This window comes from Neophocaena asiaeorientalis, unplaced genomic scaffold, assembly GCF_003031525.2.
Source record: "Neophocaena asiaeorientalis asiaeorientalis breed wild unplaced genomic scaffold, Neophocaena_asiaeorientalis_V1.1 scaffold131, whole genome shotgun sequence".
Taxonomy (NCBI): Eukaryota; Metazoa; Chordata; class Mammalia; order Artiodactyla; family Phocoenidae; genus Neophocaena; species Neophocaena asiaeorientalis.
Window position 1 is genome coordinate 4,129,608 of NW_020173201.1, and position 15,960 is coordinate 4,145,567.

Below are 15,960 nucleotides of genomic sequence, written 5' to 3' on the forward strand. Positions count from 1 at the left end.
AAGGAACCATATTATGATCATTTAGATCTGGAGTCAAACAGACTTTGTTTTCTAGTTCAAATGTTACTGAAGACTGAGATCAGGGTAGGGAGATGGGCACACTTATAATCGAAAAGATGTCTTGTTTCTATGATTTGTGAGAACTGTAATGGTGAGAGGGTGAGACTAAAAAAAATATCTAGTTGAGGTACTCCAAGTTTCCAAAGGGGATATATATTGCCAGAGTAAAATGATGGAGAAAGCGTTTTTCATTGTGCTGTAGCCTTGGCTCCAAAACACCCTGTAGAACTTTATTGCACACAGAGAAACAATCTGCCTATACCAAGAGAAGGCTTGGAAGTCTCTTATCAATGCAGGTTATGCAACCTCATCTACTTCCTTTCCCTGGCACCCACCCCTTAGTCTCAGATCTTCCTGCTTCAATGGGAAGGGTCAGAGGCAGCTAGAAGCAGCAGTTGCAGTAGTTCTCAGGCCCACTTTTTTCCACCAAGTGGAATGAAGTAGGTCTAAAAAGGGAGAAGGCAGCCAAGTAAAACAGAGATGGCCAGGTTTTTAGCCTGTCGCTGCCTTACTTCTCAGGTTTCATGGAGCTAGAGTATCAGAATCCAGAACAGATATTTATGTGCATACTCTTAAACTCTTCTGAATGATGCCCATCCAAGGACAATTGTCTGATCCAGAGACAGATTCCTTGAGGATGAACTGAGTGCAGGCTCTACAAATGAACAGCAGCATATATATATATATATATATAAAAGCTCATTACCAATTTTATTAATTTTACTAATATAAAGCGTGTATAGCACTCAATTCATAAATAATAATAAAATATCTGAAAGTTTTCATTGTAAATTCCACATTGCCAATTGATTCTTCCAGAAAGCTTTCATCGGTTTTTGCTAAACTCATGTATCCATAGCCAAACTGTGGTTGCAACTGATAAATGAATGTAGTTGCAACATAAATGTTGATTGATATTTTCATTTACATTAATGAATAAGATGAAAATGAAACAACAAAGATGTATGCCAGAAATTTACTCATTCATCAGTGAAGCAAGGGACTTTGCTAAATATAATCAAAATATAATTTTTGAATACCATCACACATCCTCAATTTTTTGTGTTCTGCACAATGCAGCTACAGATACAACACATTTTAAACTTTCACTTGCATCTTTCCATTACTTTCTTAGTCAAAGACAATAAACAAAATGATAAATCAAGCTTTGAGTTATTTATTTGATGATTTTCATGCTGTAAATACTACCATCAAGGCTGTTATCAAGGTATCAACATGACATTATTGAACATGCAGTTAAGAAGTGGGACATTATTTGTGTGTGGGGGACATGATTTTATAGTATTTCTACCATACAGACACAATAGAAGTAATGAATCACAAGAGCATAGATATTGGTAAGATGTAGTAATCTAATCACAAAGTGCTGAGTTTTGAGTATTTATTACCTTCGATTTTAACAAAATTAACTTGATGGTAAGTTTATATAATTAAAAATTTAATACTGGCTCTGTTCAACAACTGGCTCATAAAATTCCTGAAAATTAAGTAATCGGCTCTTGTCCCTAGGAGCTAGGTGAGAGAAACCCATGAAAACTTCAGAGAACTTTCATCTTACTTTCATGGACCATTGGTTCAGTTCCTGTCTCTGTACCTGTTACAAGTGACATGGGCTGGTCAGTTCCTTAAAACTTTCATGAATACCTCTGATCTTGCTGTGAAAGCTTTTTAAAGACTAACCCCAAAGCCATATTATACACCAAAAAGTCACACATCCTCTATTTTTTTTCTTGAAGCACATTAGTGCTTTATGTGAGGCAGAATATGAACATGGGCCCAGGATTCAGATTCACAAATGACTAGCTATGTTGACCTTTGGGAAGTAATTTGATTTCTCTTCAAGGGAAGAGAAAAGAGAAGCAATCGGCCAGGTAAGGAATCAAAGTTGCTTTTTGAAGGCAAACTCTATAGCCATTTCAGGTAGTACAGATAGAAGTATCTTGTTGTAAATATGACCATGTTTCTTTTGTTCTCCCAAATAAGTTTATTTTTTAAATTAATTTATTTTTGGCTGCGTTGGGTCTTTGTTGCTCTGTGCAGGCTTTCTCTAATTGTGGCGAGCGGGGGCTACTCTTCGTTGCAGTGCGCAGGCTTCTCATTGTGGTGGCTTCTCTTGTTGCAGAGCACGGGCTCTAGGCCTGCGGGCTTCAGTAGTTTTGGCACGTGGGCTCAGTAGTTGTGACTCGTGGGCTCTAGAGCTCAGGCTCAGTAGTTGTGGTGCACAGGCTTAGTTGCTCTGAGGCATGTGGGATCTTCCCGGACCAGGGCTTGAACCCGTGTCCCCTGCACTGGTAGGCAGATTCTTAACCACTGTGCCACCAGGGAAGTTCCCCCAAATAAGTTTAAAAATATGTGTTCTCATAAAAATAGACTCTGTTTATGATACCCTAGACATAGGCAGGAGATTTTTTGAATATTCCAAATTCTGATTTTTTGAAACTGCTTCTTACTTACGTTCTCTTTCTGTTCTTGTATGTGTAAAATGTATCACCAATGAAAAATGACCCTGTTGGGTCCTGGACTGACCCTTGCAGATAACCATTAAGTGAGAACATCATAATTAATGGTACTAGATAGTGATCAGCATGTCTCCCATAGAGTGTTGGTCTTGCTTCCTTTCTTATTACTAATTACTTTTTATTCATGTGTCTCGCCTCAACTTGATTGTGAGCTGCCAGAGCACAGGGGTATCTCACTCATTCATTCATTCATTCATTTATTATATTATGTGTGTGAGTGCTTACTGGTTATTCAAAAAATCAGCAAAGTCAGTTACAAAAGTTATATTGCTCAATCATCCATTTCCTCTCATCCTTATTGATTTAAGATAATTATATTTCAGACATTCTTTGTTTACTCACAACAGAGTGACTTTTTCCTCTTTGAGAAGGATTTTCTAACATGTTATACTTTAAACATAGAGTGAAAAAGCCAAACCTTTTCAATTTATAGCATTCAGGGTTATGCGATCCTCCTGTGTAAAAGCCATGCTGGTGTTTTGCAAGCTGCTATCACTCAGTAGCTAGAATCTAAAGTAGTGGGATTGAAAATCCATTAAAGAGAATCATAACAGAGTTGCAGTACCATAATGTTCATATATCATGAAAGTAATGTCATATCTTCTCCATGTAGGTTTCCTGATATTATCCTTTTATTAGGATGGGATGTATTTTTACCTCCTCTCACCCAGTCCTGCAAATTTCTTTCAATCAGAAGCAGACCTCATTTAAATGGAGATCATGCAGCAGGGTATTTAATTGCTCTTCTATCATTGACTCTGATATTTTCTAATATAGTTAGAAACAATAGTATAAACTATATCTCAATGCAGTTTTCAACTTAACATTCCATCATTTCTACTGCCTTATCCTCTTGGATAAGCTGATTTTGTGCTTGGATTTAAGAAAAGGATCCATGTATTCTAGGGAAAATATTGTGCTTCTACAAATACTATGCATTTTTATAGCACAACCTTCCCAGTTATCTGATTCTGATTCTATGGAGAATATGTGCTTTTCACTGATTTTGAGCTATTTTACAACTCTTTACATTTTAGATAGCAAAATAAATAATTTCTTTTCATAGAAAAGCAAATAATTTGGTCCAGTGGAGGGACAAATCCAGCTCTCCTGTGGAAAAGCCAGTATTGCATCCATTTGTAAATTTGTGTCAGTATTTCTGGTTTATATATGTCCCTCTCTTTGGATTTTCCTTTGAGCTGGTTGTAAAACATGCCTAACTCTCTATAATGAGTTAAATAAAATCATTGTCGTGTGTTCATCTTATATCTGTATGAGAGTCATGATTTTACCTTTAAAAAAAATTATGCTTTAACAATCTCACTGTCTCACCAATGGAGCTGGAGGGAAAAATCCCTTTCCTTTCCCTCCTTTCACTGAATTCCATTTCATTTACAGACATTTAGAATCAGGTAATAACTCTCCTTTTGTTTTTGTCCTGAGTGCTTTGGTATCACAATACATTTCAAGTGAATAGTACTAGTGATTTTCTAGCTAGTCATCTAAAAATCAGTTGTAGCACTTTTAATAAATAGTAGTGGCAAAGAATATGACCAAATAGAGATGTGGCTGTTGGTAGAGTTTAGAGCTTAGGTAGTAAAGCAAACATTTCAGGTATTAAACAAATGATGATAATGTCATTCATTTTAATCTCTATATTCAGCTTTATAATGTTATGAACCTTAAGGTTAAATCAGCTATTTTATTCACTTATTATTACTGCTAAATGCAAAAGGTCAGTTATTAATAGGACTCTCTTTTATGGTGTGTACATTTATTTCAGAGAGGGTTAAGGCAAGTCTAAATTCGTCTTGTAAGTACCATTTATTCAATGACGGTTAAAGCTATCATAACACTGGCAATATATCAGGGTCATTTAAAATAGTCAAATATGAGTGTTAAATGGGGAAATATAGATACATTTTTAAATATCTTTATTCATCATATTTTCCAACAGAGAAGCTGGAACGTTGAATTTAAAGTCACTCTTTGGGACCTCCTAATAATATTGCTTACTTCTCTGACTATTTCTGTTGTGTGTAGTTTGACAATCTTTTCCTATAGGAAACAAAGAGGAGGAGAGTCAGAGAGCTCATTTATCTTGAGAATGTTAATATTCAGGACCATGCTCAAAAACATTTTTTTGTTGTTGTTTTGGTAGAACTCCTTGGATAAAACTTTCTAAGTGTATTTTAAGGGAAAGGATGCTTAATTTCTACCAAACAGTTATTTGCTTCTGCATCAGTTGGAGGTAGGAAAACTACTTGAATGATAGGGGCTGCTGAAAGTTAGTTGGTAATGTTTAAAAATATGTTTTTCGTAGAATAAACAATGAGCTTGATAATGCAATTCAGCTTTGACAGTCTCAAAATTTTGAGACGGTCTTGTCATTTGGCATATGGATTTCACAAAGACTAATTTCCTCTACCTAAAGGAAATAGCCGTAGCAACAGCCTAGTGAAGAAGGCACTAACTAGTCATGTAGGCACTAACTTGTAAAGTAGGAATTAACTAGCAATCTTTTCTTTTACTCTCTCTTTGCCTCAGTTTTCTCATTCATAAAATAAGGTGGTTGGTTAAGATTAGCCTTAAGGTCATTTTAGACTCAATTATTCTATATTTTGGAATTTGGCAACCTCATTTTTATCTCCTACAGTTTTGAGTCCCATGAACCAATTATAAAGGACTGGATAAAAAAATATTAGCTAGAGATGATAAGATCATTTAAGGTCATATAAGCTCCTGAAGAGTGGAAAGAAAAATTATTGAGTATATAAGAAAGAAGAAATGATCTTTTTTATTGTGTTTTAAAAGTGCTTTTGCAACAAAGATTTATCACAAAACTGCTGGTGAGGACTTCCCTGGTGGCGCAGTGGTTGAGAATCTGCCTGCCAATGCAGGGGACACGGGTTCGAGCCCTGGTCTGGGAAGATCCCACATGCCGCGGAGCAACTAGGCCCATGAGCCACAACTACTGAGCCTGCGCGTCTGGAGCCTGTGCTCCGCAACAAGAGAGGCCGCGATAGTGAGAGGCCCGTGCACTGCGATGAAGAGTGGCCCCCACTCGCCGCAACTAGAGAAAGCCCTCGCCCAGAAACAAAGACCCAACACACCCAAAAAATAAAAATAAAAAAAGAATAAGTGAAAGTAAGATCCTATCTGTGCTAGGGCCGTCCTTATTATTGTGACTAACAAATTAATGCTATAAAGCAGATTTCATCAGCCATTGCTGCCCAAACAAAACAAAATTAAACTAAACAAAGTGAAACCTGAAATCTCTGAATTGTTTCCCCTTCAAGCAAGTGGCTTCACCTTAGAGAGTCACTTACCAATTCTTGGGGATAGCATTAACGAAAGTCAACTTTTGCTAGTTGCTTCAACATTAGCAGATTAACCAGTGACTGTAACAGAGGTATTTCTGTTTGATTCCAATTTGGCTTATGCTTATCTTTAATAAAAACAAAAGGAAACTAAAAATCTGTCAATCATAATGGTATGCCTATGTGAACATTTAGAAATAGAGATGATCAGGAACAAGAAAATAAATACCACTCATTATTCTACCATACAAATATAAACAACATTATATGTTGCTGCCTATTTAATAAATTATTTACGAAAAAAGTATTTTATTGTACTTAAATACATATAGTTTTGTTACTTATTTTTTTCTACTTCTTATGACATGAATCTTTTTGTTATTAAATATTATACTATTATATTTTATATACGTATATATATAAGATGATGCATTATATGGCCTACCAGAATTTATTGAAAAAATTCACTTATTGGTTATGTTATTTCTATTCTTTTACATGCATCTTCCCTTGAATTCTTTCAACAAATATTTTTTGAGCATTTACTATATCCCAGACACTGTGGTTAATGATGGAGATATCATGGGAACAAGATAAATAAGGTCCCTGTTCACATGGAGCTACAGTCTAGAGTGAGAGACAAGTATAAATCTCAAACTCATCACGTCTAGAACTTACCTCAAACATGCTCTCTCTGAACTCCCATGATTCACTTAGACTTTTGTAGTCAAGCTGAACTCCTTCTATTCCCTCATTCCTCATGACCAAAAATTCACTAATTGTGTCAGTTGTCAGTTCTATCTTCTGAAAAGCTCTTGAAGCCCTTGTTCTTCTATATTTCCCTTATCATTCTCTAGTACAATTCTTATTGTCTTTTGCCATCATTTGTTACCTCTAAAATCTTAATAAGTACTTAATAAGTACTGTCTTTTATGACCATGATTTCCTATTACTCTAGTTTTACTGATTTCCTACTAAATCTCTTCCACGAATTCCATGAAATTTTCTTTTCCTTGATCCCTCTATTTGTCCCATTTCATGGATCTCTACCTGCTTTCCCTCCTTTCCTACTCAGTCTAGACATAATATTTTATATAAGCCCATAAGTCTCAGCTTCCTAACAATACAACTCACAATGGGTTTGAAAGACATTCTGGCTATTTTCTAGTTAAGAATAACATTATTCAATAATCAGCTCTCACCTTCACTGCTTTTTCAAGTTTTGGATGGTGAAGTCCTTTTCCCTGAAATATTTCAAACATTAGATAGCAGAGACTACACCTCTGTCTGAGGAAAGACAGACAGGCTGAGGTTCACCATGCTCCAGCTCTGTGGGCATGGACCGAAGAAGACTTCCCTGGTGTCCAGTTGACATGCCTTCCCTTGAGAAGTCAATGTAATTGAAAATGATGACATCAAGTGGAAACATTTCCTTTCTCATTGGGGGTATGGGCCAGAGCTTCTTTTATTCACTAATGAAAACTTTCCAACGGGGCAAATAGGCAAAATCCACATGATGTCAGATAGAGTTAGACGTAAAGACTGAAGTAACTTGTATGTTTTTGTTCCCCCCCCTCATTATAATTTACCTAAATGGCCTGTGGGAATTGAATAGCCTAAACTTTGCAGCACCATAGTCTCCTACTGATATTAGATCAAGTTCATGAATTCCTCAATGAAGGAAGCATAGTTACACAACTAACGGCCAAGATATCAGTAAGTTAAAGAAAGATTGTGCAGTGGCTTTCTGACATACCAGTGGATGATGTTAATTCATGATCTAATTTAATGTAGCTCAATAAAAAATTCTGGGACAATGTATTTGATTTCAATGCTTGCCTAGCTTAGTGTGCAGAATAGTAGCCATGATGTGCTTTAATCGTCAGGAGCAAGTGTTACACAGGAAGAATCATATTTTTATGCAATTAAGGAATTTAATATTAGGTCGATTCCAAAAGGGAAGTGGGTACTTTCATATGAGAGAACACAGGCAGGAAAGAACTACAGTTTCAAAGGAGCAGATATATGTCATTCCTGTGCTAGCGAGTGAAGTGAGCAGCTCAATTTTATAAGGCTTAGTAGGGGAAAGAAAAATCATTGTAGGGGCTATGGTGAAAGAGAACTTTACGTATTTGTGGTGTCAAAACCAAGGGCTACCTATGAAGAGTAACAGGCACTGAACAAGAACATGTCCACCGTTGAAAAAAAGAAATGGTGGGACACCACGATGATTAGAATTAGGAGATAGGCGAGAACAAATACTCAGAGCAGATCCACAATGAGGAGGAGCTCGAGATTAATGTCATTATCATTATGATGCTATAGTACTGAGTACCTAGTGTGAGTTAAATTTATGCTAGTTAGCTTATTCTACACAATTTTCCCGACAACAGTATGAGGTGGGTACTCTTATTTCCATTCTGTAGCCAAGGACATTGGGAAGGCAAACTGCCCAAGGTCATGCTGCTAGTGTGTGTTATTCAACAAATCTGTGTCTGAATTCAGATATCTTAAGCTCCGCAGAACACAGCCTTACCCACTCAATCGATACCAATCTACTTAATAATATTTCATTTCAATTATATACAGTTAGGCTTAAGTTAATGTATGTTAAAATGTATACAATTCTGCTGTCAGCATTAGGTTCAGATTTTTCCAAAAATCTTTTCGAAACTAAAATAAAGTTTACAAAACTCAGATTTAAAAGTCACCCATTCAGGTATAGTTATGAATAAGATATCCATACTGAATATTCTTTCTGCCTATTCTGATCAAAATGTTGGTATATAGCATTAACGTAAATTGTCCTTTTTACAGAAATATCTGTTAAGAAAAGTTTTCTTTATGGACATGCTGCTCACATAGTATTTATTATGATCATTTAAAGTTCTTCACTCACCAAAGAAACCCTACCAATGTAAGCATATAAGCTCAACCACCAAGGTATCTGTTCTGTTGAAGCAAAGCAAAAGACTTTTGAGGTGAGAATACATTGAACATCTTCCTTTCTTTTTTCTCCACTGGTTCTTTCAAGCTGATATGAATTGTCCTTTGTGCTCTGTGTTCTCTGAAAATAATTGGTTTTATTAAAATAATTGCGATGGCACAGTTAGTGCCCTATCAGATATGACAGGCAGCTAGAGCCTGCTGCTCTTCTATATAGAATGCTGCCTCTAGGTTTTTAGTCATCATTTTCTTCTAAAGGTTTTCTCTCCCAATGAGTAAGAAGAATGGATTCTTACTATTTACTTTGTTGGAAAGAATGAAAAACCATAAACGATTGTCAGGTGTATCATTTAAATATGGCTTATTTGATTGCTTATCTCTGGGCCTTTATGTGGAACCTGGAAATGACTGATAAAATAGGTCTCCTCTTCCTTCGTGGTTTTTGTACACTGCAACCTAAGATCATTAAAAAGATTTTTCTTTTAGGCAGAGAATTATTTTCCCCTTTGGATCTTGTATTCCCCTAAAACTTCAGGAGCAAACTTATTTATTTTTTTCTTTTATTGTGAAAACAATGTAATTTGTTTTCTGCTTAACTTTTTTCATACCTCAGCTAGAAGTGATCTTGTGACATGCAGAAATAGATACCCCTGTTTTTCCATTGAGTATTATACATAATATTTTTCATTATTTTGGAGAACAATAAAGATAAAAGGGATATAAATATCAATGGAATGGAAAATAATTCTAAGCAGTGATTTTCAATGGGTAAAAGTAACTCTACCAAAGCTACTCTATTGCTAATTCTTTCTAGAACCCTGGTTCTCAAGTGTCTGCCTTTTTATTTGCTTTTGTTCCGTTCTCCTCCTTTGAGGACAAGGTTTCACTGCTTATTTCTCTCTATATCCTAAAATGTGGACCTCAAGAATCCACAAGGTCTTTTAGTTCAAGAGCTTTCTACCTACTGAGTATAGTTAGTCTTGAAAGAAATTCTTGAAAGAGAAAATATTGGTTGCTGACTAGCAAATTTCCTTTTATTGGATGAACTGTTTACTACTGGTCCAGTTAGTCATGGCAAGTATTATAAGGTCATAAGGTACATTGATTAGCCCATTTGGGACGTGTTGGCACGCCAGGCATATTTACATATGATCATTAAGAACTGTGACTGGCCAAAGAAATATGGTACTTGTCTTTGTGAAGATTACCTTTTTGCAAGTCTTTAAATACACCTCTCATTTCAAATAGTTAGCCATCTGTATTAGGGAATGATATTTAAAATATCTTCATAGTCTTACTTGACCTTATCATACCTTTAAGGAATCTTGACTTATTCATATTCAGGACTTTTCAGTTTCATTAAAAACAGTTGCGTGAGACCCTTCTTACTTTTCTCCTAACTCTAGCCCTATACCATTTTTCCCTTCTGCTTGGCACTTGGCCTTAACGTTTATCTCCCATAGACACCTAGTAGTTCTTAGTTTCTTTCGCTAGACCAGAGGCTCTGTTGCTCTGGCTTTTCCTTCTCCTTGCTGTCTTGGATAGAATGCTTTTTTTTAGTTTAGATTCTAAGACTCAAACTTCAGTACTGAAACCCTTTGTGACTATCTTGACTCCCTTCAAATTTCCAAACCTATTATTCATGTGACTGTAATATTTAAATTATTTCTGTGGTTCCCCATTTTCTTTCTAAGGAGAGCTAATGAGAACTCTTAATGGTAGAGACAGTAGTTTTTATAACTTTGTTGGTTATGAATAAAATGTAGAAGAAATATTATTTTCATATTTGTTTTCTGACACCCATGAATGAAAATCAAATCAGCATTTATTTAGGTAAGAAACACATGAGACTATTAGGGTGAAAAATCTAATAGGAAAATCTTCTGGTTGGAAGGACATTTTAACTAGAAGAATATCTTTGGGGGCTAAAGATATGAGTTCATTCTTATAAATTTTACGTATTATAATTTTTGATATTTTATCTCAGCAGCCTTTGAGGCTGATATGAAACTCCAGAAAAATCAGTCATTTCAAAGTTTTCTTGCTGGCCTCTTAATAGATTCACCATTGGTCTTTTCATCCAAGGAGGATTTAATAATATGTCTGAGACTCTTAACAGCAGTATCAAAGCACTGAATGCTCCTGAGGTCCAGCCCTAGATCAGAACCCAACACAAGATACTATACCATACTGTCTTCCCAGTTCACTGGGATATTAGGATTTTTGAGGTTTGGTAACCAAGGAGATGGCTTATTTGGACTATTAAGATATGAGAAAGATTTTTTAACCCAAAGAGGTAAACCAGCAGTAAGCTGTATTTCCCTTTAAATATCATCTTTCTACCTCACTATGGATTATAGCACTGAACAAGTTCTTGAACTATGATTTTAGAATATATAAAATCTTTGAGAGCTGATTTCTTTGAGTTGGGTTTGGCCTGAAACTGAAGGCATAGAGAAGTACATGCCTGTAAGTAATGAGATTCCCTAAATTTCTGTTGGCTGATGATTGATCTTAACTGTGTAGACCACGGACTCCAGAGTGGAAGTCAGCACAGGCCACTGTGTGGCTTCAGACATCACGTAGCCTGCTGACCACTATTTCAGTAAGAAACTTATTAAATGTACACAATTAAACGTGATTTATATTATTCTTTTCCCCTACAAAATGTTTTTCCTATGAGTTAACTCAGAAGTAGAAAAAAAATTCTTTACCTGTCCACATATCCTGACTTTTATTTTAAAAATATTGTTATTGTACCTAATGTGCATTCATGAATATATGCTAGAGAGTAATGTAGACAATTTGTAAGCCCTTGCAGAGCTCTCATTCTAGCAGTCTTGGGATAAGATGATTATAATCATGGGAAATTTGGAATAAGCCTTACTTTTACTTGGTGCAATCTGACGGAATGTTTTATTTTTATTCATTTTCTTCTTCCTCTGTATTTATGCCCTGGCACCCTAGTGCTATCTAGAAGTGAAATAAATGGCTTAGAAGCTATGATTCTGTAACTATCAAGATGTTAGAATGGAAATAGCTATCTGGAAGTGTTTGCATATATAATGTACCCATGTCCATTTTAACCTAAGAAGTCTACAGGAAGCTTCTGCCTATGTGCCTCTGAACCGGTGAAGAATTGTTTTTTAAAAAGGGGAATTATAAATAAAGGCAGATATGACAAAGGAAAAATAACATATTTCAAATAAAATACGTGAAAAATCATCTTTAGGCAGCCAAACAGGTAAGGCAGCTCTCCATACATTGTACACCAGTTCCGTTTGTGTGCTCAGTGGCCCAGACCAATATGAGGAAGCTATATCAAAGGACGTTTAAATATTACTCCATCTTATAAACACTTTTTGGAATTGGTTGAAAGTAAAAGTGAATCATTTTTGCATAAGGCAGAATTTTAAACTTTTTCTGTTATTTTCATAAAAACTTATATTTGTTTTCAACCACAGTATCTCTAATACCAAAAAAAAAAAAAAAGTAGGAAATCACCAGAGAACTTTTATCATTGGAGTCTGTTCTAAGTCAGGCTTTGATTCTCTATTTCAAGCTCACAGTGCTCTGAAATTGAGTAGTTTCCTTCTCTGAAGCCAGCACAGAATAAACCTTTCTCCCCTTCTTCCTCTACTCTCCTAACTCTCTCCCTCCCTATCTTTGCTCCTCTCTTTCCCCCTCTTTTGTTCTCTCCCTACTCCTACCTTTTTCCTTTTTTTCACCTCTCACTTCTCCCTTTTTTATCTCAAATATTTACTAAGCTCTTAAGTGGCATACACTAAGCACATTACAGACATAAAAACAAATAAAATGTAATCACTGACTTTGAGTTATACACAATCTAGAAAAATGGTTTCAAACTATTTTTAACTGGGCCCATAGTAAGAAATACATTTTACCTTACAACCCATGTAAGGTAAACGTGCAGACACACATGTATTTGTTTGTTAGGGCTGCTTTAACAAAGTACCAAAAACTGAGTGGCTTAAAACAACAGAAATCTATTGTTTCCCAGTTCTGGAGGCTACAAGTCTGAAATCAAGGTTTTGGCAGGCACCATGCTCCCTCTGAAACCTGTAGGAGAGAATCCTTCCTTGCCTCTTCCTAGCTTCTGGTGGTTTGCTGGCAATCGTTGGCATTCCTCGGCTTGCAGCTGTAGCATTTCAGTCTCTACCTGGCAGGGATCTCCCATGGCATCCTCCCCTCCTGTGTCTTCTCTCTCTGTGTCTCTTCTTTTTTTTAATTGGTTCATAATTTATTTTGCAAAGGGTCTTGTAATACAAAGTGTTGAATAATGAAAGATGGTTGATAGGTACCTATGACTAGGGCTGACATTTTTAGAGAACTATCCCCTTTTCTAAATAAGGGTCCACATCACAAGTGGCCAGTCTTTAATTATATGGAGAAACAGAAGTGATAGAATGAACACAACCCAGTCCTGGGAAAGCATGTCAATAGGTGCATTACCATTATCAAATGGCCTACACACTCATCACGTTAGGGCAATACGTGTTTTAAAAATAACAGGTGCCTCCTTTTGGTGATAGTGTATTTTCCCTATTATATAAGAAATTCATGGAGTTCTCTTAAGAAGTTACTTGGCTGTATCAAGGACACTAGACATGTTGGATTAGCGCCCACCCTACTCTAGTATGACCTCATTTTAACTTAACTAATTATATCTGCAATGACCCTGTTTCCAAATAAAGTCATATCCTGAGGTATTGGGGGTTAGGACTTAAACATATATTTGGAGGTGACACAATTAAACCCATAACAACACATACCCAATGAAACAATAGTTTCATGAATCAATATTCAGTTTTTACTGTATGATATTTTTTACTCTTATTATCAAAAAATTTGATTTTGACCAACTAAATTGATTTACAACTCACTAATAGATGCAAGTCCCAGTTGGAAAAACACTGTTCCTGAAAGGGAGATAAAGATGCACAAGGATACTTAAAATGTAATATTATAGGTGCTAGTAGAAGAGTGTATGTATATCATGAGTGTTCTAGTATGGGAAAAAAAATTATGAAAGTAATGAAAATCTACAAAAAGAGGTAACCCCTGCTGAATCTTAAAGGATAAATAGGAATCACCAGTGGTGGGGTATTTGGGGAGTGAAGAAGGAGGAAGAAAGTAGGTGTACAGGGATGACTTGACCCCTGGAGGATAAAGAGGAGTTCATGAAACAGTGTGACCAGTTCATAAAAGTTCTTATATACGATGCTAAGGTGTTTTGCTTTTATTCTGTAATAATGGAGAATTTTGAACAAAACAGTGGTTAAGAATATAGGTAGAATTATTTGGATTTAAATCCCAATGTGACCTTACATAAGTCATTTTTCTTTGCTTTTGTTCTCTGATATATATTTGGGAATAACAATACCATGTGCCTCATTGAGTTGTAGGAATAAATGAATTACTACATAAAAAGAATTGTGTCTGGCTCACAGGGAGCCCACAATAAGCGTTAGTTATTGCTTTTGTAATTACCATTGAAAACTTTTAAGCAAGGGAGTGAAACAAGGTGAGCAAACGTTAGTGGACAGTTTGAAGATCATTGCAGGTAAATTAATAGAAGACTAAAGTCATTGGGTGAAAAATAATCAGTGCTACACAACAGTTTCAAAGTCCACCTCTCACTAATATTTGATTCCATTTCCCCCACTTCCAGGTTAACTGGGATAATTGATTGCTAGGTGTCTTCTAAGTATAGCTCCATAAAAGCTCTTTCCCTTTAGACAGTTCTATTGACAGGAGTAAGTTCTTCATCATTTTCATAGTTTAAGTTCCAAAGTGAGGGCACTGTCTTTCTACCTTACAAACAGTTTTTTTCGAAGAAAGGTCTTGGGGTTACACACATACACCTGCAGCCACAAACAAGTAACACTTTAAAAAATAAGGCGTTTCAAATGAACAAAATAGATAATCTATAATTTCTGAATGTGATATAAAACATTACAGAATATTTAGTTAGGCCTTTGATCAAAGTCAAATAAAAATAAAACGCTTTATCACCAATTGGGATTAATGTTAGAATTAGATTTGGAGGTTTATTGTAATTCGACTTTTTCTTTTGTTTAAACTACCTTCATTTTGTCTCCAGCCGCCCCGCCCCATGGCTTTAACGTTATAAGAACAGAAAATCTAAACTCGCGTTAGTAATTGTTACAGCAGCTGCACTGCGTGTGGTGAATAAATCTGGGCAGAAATCTGTGTCTTAATTCCACCCAGGGGCAACTGCTTTCACACTGAACCAAAATCTGAGTCAGCCAAAGAGCCACAGAGATGGCTGGATATCAAAGGGAAAGGAAGAGGAAACCATCCCAGGAACTTGGGGTCAGCACCCTAGGAGGAGGTCCGCCGTGTAAGCCCGGCAAGACGGGCCCCCCTCCACGGGATCACTGCTGCGGGCACAAATCCTCCGGGGCGACCGATGAATCCGGTTCCTACGCGGAGGAATAACAGCCAGACAAGAACGCGCTCGCATGAACGCGCCCACGGAGCCCTGCTCCGTGGCGCTCGCCGGGGGTTCTCTTTCTCCTTGGTCTCTTGGAGGTTGCAAGGCTGGGCGGTGCATTGACTCAGCAGCAGTGATTCCGCAGATGATCGTGTTTTGCTTTTGCTAAGGGCGGCTCTGTAGATTCAGTGAAGGTCACTTGCAAATTTCCTGGCTCTAGTTCTGAAAGAGTTCCCCTTTCAGGGCTTGAAAATTAAAGTCAGAGAACTCGCCAAGCAAGTTGAAGATTTCGTAGATTTCCCCCCTTGCTGAGAGAAAAGAACTAGTGATTGTAAGTAGACCTTGGTGAGGGCCTTAGTCCAGCAAGCAGGGGAGCCAGACTTTCATTTTACATAGCACCACTGCTTAATACAACTTCTGTACATAATAACAGCTGTTAGTGGTTTAACTCTCATTGTGGACAGAGCAGCATAGGAGGAATGTTACAGTCTCCTTTTTTTAGTTTGTAAAGAGGGCTCCTCCTGTTTGGTCCATTAGAAGTTTCAAAGGATTTGTAAACTGAGCTTTCATTCTTCTAGCTATCCATTCTTCTCTTTCATTCTGATTCTTAAAATAC